At 43.2% G+C, this 8,099-nt stretch overlaps 1 long non-coding RNA gene across 1 annotated transcript in view; it reads right to left on the bottom strand.

Annotated features, from left to right (window-relative positions):
• Positions 1-261: 261 nt before the first annotated feature.
• The window catches only part of LOC107726257 (uncharacterized), a 16,146-nt gene continuing 8,308 nt past the window's right edge, over positions 262-8,099 (bottom strand). The window contains exon 4 of the long non-coding RNA XR_001638249.1: positions 262-354. This is a non-coding gene — a long non-coding RNA (uncharacterized LOC107726257). The remainder of the gene's footprint in view (positions 355-8,099) is intronic.

The raw sequence follows: 8,099 nt of genomic DNA on the forward strand, positions 1-8,099 counted from the left end.
ACTATACTAAGTGCATATTAAATGTATTATTTTGAAACAACTTTAAGTATATTAAGTGTATTTCTTAAAATACATTTAAAATGTCCTTTTAATACTTCATGAACTACAGTTAGAGTATATTTGAAGCATCGTTTTAATGTACTTCAAGTACATTTCAATTGTATATCAGTTCATTGGAAATGCATTAGCATTACAGTACTAGTATATTATAAAGCTGCTTTTTTCAGTATATGCACACACACGTACACACTTTGATATCTAGAAAACTTTAATGTATTATATATTGTTGTGTACATTACAAATATTCATAAAGTACACTAAAAAAGGACAGCAGCATATATACTTTGACCAGTGCTGACAACACACGGCGGAATCGAGGCAGCGAGGAGCCAAGATGTAGATGGTGTGGCTGCCAACATCTGGGGGCCAACCGATGGAGACAGAGCTGGTGGATCCGAAGGCGCTGATGGAGCTGAGCGTCGTCGCAGGTTCCGGAGACCTGGGCACAGCCTAGTCGTCCTGACTCCTGGCATACAATATTTTGCACCAGAGCCTTGCAGCTTTAGAAAAAAACAAAACAGAAACAAAATTAAATAACAGATTTTTACATGAATGACTGAAAGCAAGCACAAATTAGCCAGCTGGAATGGACACATTGCTAACATTTTTCTTCCAAGATTGACCAAATCACCCTCCATTGACATTTTAAATGTATTTTAAGAAATACACTTAAATTGCACTAAATATACTTAAAGTGGTTCCATTTTAACACAATTTCAATATATTAAATATATTACAAATAGATTAAAATCCAACTTAAGCATATCTTGAAATACACTTAGTATACTTAAAGTTGTTTCAAAATAATACATTTAATATGCACTTAGTATAGTATAATTTAAATATAGTAAGTATGTCTGAAAAAGCACAATTTAAATATATTTCTTTTTCACCTGGGTAACTTTGTATGCCATATTAAAAATCAGTAAAAAAAAGAAAAACAGCTTCTATAGGCTAAAGTGGCAAGTATTTGGCGTGACCCCCTTTACACTTGAGCAACAGAAGGAACTTCTGGAGAGTTTCTTCTTTGAAAAACTGGAAGGAGTCCAGATGATCACACTACATACAGATTTTTGCCTAATGTCCTGGAATTTCCAGGTGTGATATCATGTAGCCAAGCGACCTCTTGTGGTCATATGAGGTAGAGCAAGAAATTAGAAAGTGACCTCATCAGTAAAAGACTATATAATTAGTGATGTCATCAAAAAGAGACTGAATCAGAGGCAGAGATCGTTCATGTTATGGGCATTCATTAATCCAAAGATATCCTCCGTTCAAAGTTATTAATAAGGCATTCCCTGTAAGTCATCTTGTTTGTCATTACTCATGATTGTGTTCAGTGCATTTTGTGTAGTTAGAGATGCCTATTTGATGTTATTTAGAATGGCATGTTTATGCTTGCTGATGCGGTGTATATTTTCTCATCTTTCACATGTGATATTATTTTATAAGTTAATATATTTTTGAAAGTATAGTGAATTCATTGGTTGAGTTGAGTAATCACTATAAGAATTGGTTATGCTCATACGTAATATAGAGAACTGTTATAGAATATGCAATTTATCAGTGTATGTATTTGTATTTTCAGTTTCACACCATTCATGTGATAAAGTTACACTCTCAACGTCACCTCGTGGTTCCGGGAGTTATTGCGTGAAGGTGTTTAACTTGCTGGACAATTGAATGTGGGTTCAACGAGGCCAGTACAGTGAAAAGGGAGCTATCAGCAAGAATCTGGATGTCCGTGCTGGATTGTGAGCAATGACGCCCATGCAAACATGACACCAACAGTAAGTTTCCTTAGTTGAGGTGGATACCTCATGCTCATCACACCTACCAGAGACTTTAAAGTCAGCCAATGAATATGGAGCATTCAGAGCTAGATGTGCGGTCTGTTGCCTCCTGTTCAGCTAAGACTTCTCATTCAGCAAGGTCAAACCGCTCCACTAGGTCCTCCGCAATTTCAAAGTCAGTATGGTGGCAGCTAAGGCACGTGCGGAAGCTGAGGCTGCTTTGGCTCGAGCTTCATTTTCAAATAAAGAAATAGAAATCAAAACTGAGAAGGCCCGCTTAGAAGCCACTTTAAATGCATTGGAGAGAGAGAGAGAAGCAGAAGCGGCACTAGCCAAAGCGGTTGTAATGGAAGCTGCAGCTGCACACTTAGAGTCGGGAAGTAAACACAGCCTTCAGTTCCTCCCAGAGCAGAGTACACGACAACGCACTCTCGACTATATGAGTAAACACAGTGCTAGTAGTGGGAGCATGCATTTACCCAGAGACAATCAAGCACATAATGTCAGCATGCCACAAGCAGAAGCACCTAACTTATCTGTAGATAAGGGGATAGAAAATAACTCATCACCACAGATTCGTCCAAAGCCCACTGTTCCCACAGATAATTCACATGCCAATCACCCTAATGCCTTCAACCACTCATCATGTAATGCTGTGCCTAGTTATGCTGGCATAACCAACCAACCAAGTCATTACCCAGTCCGTTCTGGTGATAACTCCTCAGCAGACTTGGCGAAATATTTAGCAAGAAGCCAACTGGTGTCATCAGGCCTAACAAGATTTGATGATAGACCAGAAAATTATCTAGCATGGAAATCATCATTCCTTAGTACAGTTGAAGCATTGGATCTGACGGCAGGGGAGGAGATGGATCTGCTAATTAAATGGCTAGGTCCAGATTCAGCACCGCATGCTCGCCGTATTAAGTCAGTAAACGTGAGGAACCCCGCTTATGGGTTAGATTTAATATATATGGAAGAGGCTAGAAGAAATGTATGGGTCACCAGAAGCAATAGAGGGAGCTCTGTTTGCAAAACTGGAAAAATTTCCCAAAATTGCTCCCAAAGAACACCAAAGGCTTATGGAATTAAGTGATTTGCTCTCTGAAATAGAATTTGCAAAGCAAGAAGGATACCTGCCGGGGCTGTCTTATCTTGATACGGCTAGGGGAGTGAGCCCCATAGTAGAGAAGCTTCCGTATGGACTCCAAGAGAAGTGGATGATGGAAGGCTCTCACTACAAGCAGGAACACAGAGTTGCCTTTCCGCCCTTTTCTTTCTTTGCAGAGTTTCTGCGCAGACAGGCTAAAGCTCGCAATGACCCCAGTTTTCATATCACGTCATTCTCTCTGCCAATATACAAAAGGGACAAGTTTAGTGAGAGCCAAAGCTATGCTCGTAAAGCAATCTCTGTGCAAAAAACAGATGTCACACTCACTCCTAAGCCTACCCCCACTGCTGAAGATCCAGATAAGCAATGCCCTGTACACCGCAAACCCCACCCTCTACAAAGGTGCAGAGGCTTTAGAGAAATGGCGATTGATGAGCGTAAAAGAATACTGAGGGCACACAATATCTGTTTCAAATGCTGTGCATCTAACACACATGTGGCTCGACACTGTAAGGCAGTTGTACAGTGTTCCGAATGCCAAAGCGACAAACACCCTTCAGCCCTTCATCCAGGTCAAGCACCATGGCTTTCCAAACCCTCTCTTCCCCTTGAACAGCATGGCGCGGGGCTGTCGTATCTTGATACGGCTAGGGGAGTGAGCCCCATAGTAGAGAAGCTTCCGTATGGACTCCAAGAGAAGTGGATGATGGAAGGCTCTCACTAAAAGCAGGAACACAGAGTTGCCTTTCCGCCCTTTTCTTTCTTTGCAGAGTTTCTGCGCAGACAAGCTAAAGCACGCAATGACCCCAGTTTTCATATCACGTCATTCTCTCTGCCAATATACAAAAGGGACAAGTTTAGTGAGAGCCAAAGCTATGCTCGTAAAGCAATCTCTGTGCAAAAAACAGATGTCACACTCACTCCTAAGCCTACCCCCACTGCTGAAGATCCAGATAAGCAATGCCCTGTACACCGCAAACCCCACCCTCTACAAAGGTGCAGAGGCTTTAGAGAAATGGCGATTGATGAGCGTAAAAGAATACTGAGGGCACACAATATCTGTTTCAAATGCTGTGCATCTAACACACATGTGGCTCGACACTGTAAGGCAGTTGTACAGTGTTCCGAATGCCAAAGCGACAAACACCCTTCAGCCCTTCATCCAGGTCAAGCACCATGGCTTTCCAAACCCTCTCTTCCCCTTGAACAGCATGGCGGGGAGAAGGAAGAGATATCTCACACTGAGGTTTCACCCAAATGCACAGAGGTATGTGGTGGGGGCTTAAAAGGAAAATCTTGCTCAAAAATTTGTTTAGTTAATGTATACCCAGATGGTAATCCCAGAAAATACAGTAGAATGTACGCCATGCTAGATGACCAAAGTAATAGGTCGCTTGCACGATCAGAGTTCTTTGATATGTTTAACATACAGGATCTACAGTTCCCTTTACGCTCAAGACTTGTTCTGGAGTAACTGAAACTGCTGGCAGGCGAGCTGTTGGATACACAATAGAGCCGGTCGATGGTACTCTGAGTCTTTCATTACCAACACTACTGGAATGTAATATGATTCCGGACAATAAGGATGAAATTCCTACCCCGGCAGTTGCAGCGTGTCACTGTCACCTTAAGTCAATTGCTCATGAAATACCATCTCTTGATGAAAATGCTGAAATCTTGTTGCTGATTGGCAGAGACTTGTTAAGAGTTCACAAGGTCCGCAGACAGATCACTGGGCCACATGAAGCAGCATTTGCACAAAAGCTAGACCTGGGCTGGGTGATTATCGGGGACGTGTGTCTAGGGAAAGCTCACCGGCCTTCACAGGTCACTAGTATGAAAACATACACCCTTGAAAGTGGCAGACCAAGTAATTTCCCCCCATGTGAAAGCTACGTGTCAGTCAAAGAAAAGTACATGTCTCCTTTGCAATACTTATCTCTTGGAAATAGTCAATATATTCTGAGAGAGGCCAACAAAGAAGATGTAGGCCAATCAGTGTTTTGTCAGTCCGTGAATGACAATAAACTTGCACCTTCTGTAGAAGATATCAGGTTTCTCAGGACCATGGAGAATGAATTCTTCCAAGATTCTACAAACAGCTGGGTAGCCCCACTACCCTTTCGAAAACCACGGCAGTGTTTGCCTAATAACAGGTCCTATGCCATGAGTAGGTTCAAGTCTCTGAGCCGCACACTTGAGAAACGTCCAGAAATGAAAGCTCACTTCATGGAATTCATGCAGAAAATATTAGACAGCCACCACGCAGAGCTTGCTCCTCCAGTGCAAGAAAGCAAAGAGTACTGGTATCTGCCCTTTTTTGGAGTGTACCACCCTCAGAAACATAATCAGATACGTGTGGTTTTCGACTCTAGTGCCAAGTTTAATGGTGTTTCACTCAATGACGTGCTACTTACTGGGCCAGACATGAACAACAGTCTGCTAGGTGTTCTTTTGAGGTTTAGAAAGGAGCCAGTAGCAATTACAGCAGATATCCAGCAGATGTTCCACTGCTTCCTTGTGCGTGAGGACTGTAGAGATGTTCTCCGTTTCATCTGGTATAAAGACAATGATCCAGCGAAAGAGGTTGTTGATTATCGGATGCGGGTTCACGTGTTCGGAAACAGCCCTTCACCTGCAGTGGCCATTTATGGGCTACGTAAAGTGGCACAAGAGGGAAAAGTTGAATTCGGCACAGATGTGCACCACTTTGTCGAAAGAGACTTTTACATGGATGATGCCCTGAAGTCATTCTCAACTGTTGAGAAAGCTATTGACATCCTCACAAGAACACAGAGAATGTTAGCTGCTTCAAACCTTAAGCTCCACAAAGTGGCCTCAAATAAAGCTGAGGTGTTGGATGCATTTCCAATGGAAGATTGAGCCAAAGACCTTCAGAATCTCAATCTATTTGTAGACAACCTACCCGATCAACGAAGTCTTGGAGTAAAATGGAGTATTATGACAGATGTCTTGACATTTCACATTCCAAAAACGGAAAGACCATATACACGAAGAGGGGTGCTGTCCATGGTCAACAGTCTGTTCGACCCTCTGGGTTTCCTGGCACCGATAACTATACAAGGACGGCTACTGCTTAGAGAGATGATGGTGCAAGGCAGTGATTGGGATTCAAGCCTCCCTGAGAGTTTCAAAGGAAGATGGATGGATTGGCAAAATTCTCTGTACAATCTCACTGAAATTCGTGTACCCCGCACATACACATCAATGTCTCTCTCTGAGGCTCAGTGTGTGGACCTATGCGTCTTCTCAGACGCTTCGGTCAAAGCTATTTCTGCAGTCGCATATCTCCGAGTCGTAGCCAAAGACGGGCTTAGAGAAGTGGGGTTTGTTCTAGGGAAGTCGAGACTTGCCCCGCGGCCTGATCTTACTGTTCCAAGGCTGGAGCTGTGTGCAGCAGTAATGGCCGTAGAGATTGCAGAAGTCATAAGTGAAGAAATAGAAATGGAATTAAATTCAATTAGCTTCTATACTGACAGTAAAGTTGTCTTGGGTTGTATTCACAACCAGTCTCGACGCTTCTACATCTATGTAAATAACAGAGTGCAAAGAATTAAGCAGTTCACAAAACCTGAGCAGTGGCATTATGTGCCATCAGACGAAAATCCGGCTGATCATGGTTCACGCTCTGTTCCAGCTTCCAAGCTCCTCAGTACCACATGGCTGACAGGGCCTCCTTTCCTTCATGGTGAACTGTTTTGGGCTCCAGAGGAGCAAATCAGTTTCGATCTAGTTCATCCAAATGATGACAAAGAACTTCGACCGGAGGTGAGTACTTTGTCTACAAGTGTTTCTGAAAATAACCTGAGCTCAAAACGATGGGAACGTTTTTCCAGATGGCAGTCCGCTGTCAAGGCTGTAGCTCGTCTCAGTCACATTGCTTACTGTTTCGCCCACACAACAGAGGTTGGAGAATGTGCTGGTTGGCACATCTGCAAAAACTGTATTTCTGTGGATTCTCTGGAAAGAGCAGAAAGAGAAATTATTAGAAGTGTGCAGCAGAAAGTATATTCAGAGGAATTTAAGCGCATCCAAGCAAACTGCAACATTTCTAAACAAAGCTCACTCATTAAGCTGAATCCCATCATTGACAGTGATGGTCTACTCCGAGTTGGTGGACGGATTCACCGTGCAGGTTTTGAATTGAAAGAGAAAAACCCTGTCATCATTCCTGAAGGGGATCATATATCAACTCTTCTCATAAGACATTACCATGAAAGGGTTAAACATCAGGGAAGGCATTTTACCGAAGGAGCAGTGAGAGCTAGTGGTCTATGGATAGTGGGAGGAAAGAGGCTCATCAGTAGAGTCCTTAATCAGTGTGTTACCTGTAGGAGACTTAGAGGGAAAGTAAAGGAGCAGCAGATGAGCGATCTGCCAGCAGAACGACTCCAAGTAGACCCTCCTTTCTCATATGTTGGAATGGATATGTTCGGGCCATGGGAGGTGACAGCAAGGCGCACAAGGGGAGGTCATGCATGCTGTAAGAGATGGGCAGTGCTGTTTACATGCTTATGCACGAGGGCAATTCACATAGAAGTAGTGGAAGAAATGAGTTCCTCGAGCTTCATTAATGCTCTGAGACGCTTCTTTTCACTGCGTGGCCCAGCCAAGCAATTACGGTCGGATTGCGGCACCAATTTTATTGGTGCATGTAACGAAATGGGAATAAGTGCTCCTGAAAAGGACAGTGTGCAGGAATTCTTACAAGACCAGAAGTGCACTTGGATCTTCAATCCTCCGCACTCTTCACACATGGGTGGAGTGTGGGAGCGCATGATTGGAGTAGCACGTCGCATTTTGGATGGTATGTTGTTGCAAGCTGGTAGAGCACGACTTACTCATGAAGTGTTAACTACTCTCTTAGCTGAGGTCACAGCCATAATGAATGCACGTCCTTTGATACCTGTCTCCACTGACCCTGAGAACCCTTACATTCTAACGCCGTCTATGCTGTTAACCCAGAAAACAGGCACACATTCCTCTCCCCTCAGTGACATCAATGCAGGAGATATGTTGAAATGCCAGTGGAAACGTGTTCAAGTGCTGGCTGATGAGTTCTGGTATAGATGGCGCAGAGAGTATCTGAGCACTCTGCAATGTCGTAAAAAATG

This window comes from Sinocyclocheilus rhinocerous, unplaced genomic scaffold (assembly GCF_001515625.1).
Source record: "Sinocyclocheilus rhinocerous isolate Xijiao unplaced genomic scaffold, SAMN03320098_v1.1 scaffold7235, whole genome shotgun sequence".
NCBI classification, from domain to species: Eukaryota; Metazoa; Chordata; class Actinopteri; order Cypriniformes; family Cyprinidae; genus Sinocyclocheilus; species Sinocyclocheilus rhinocerous.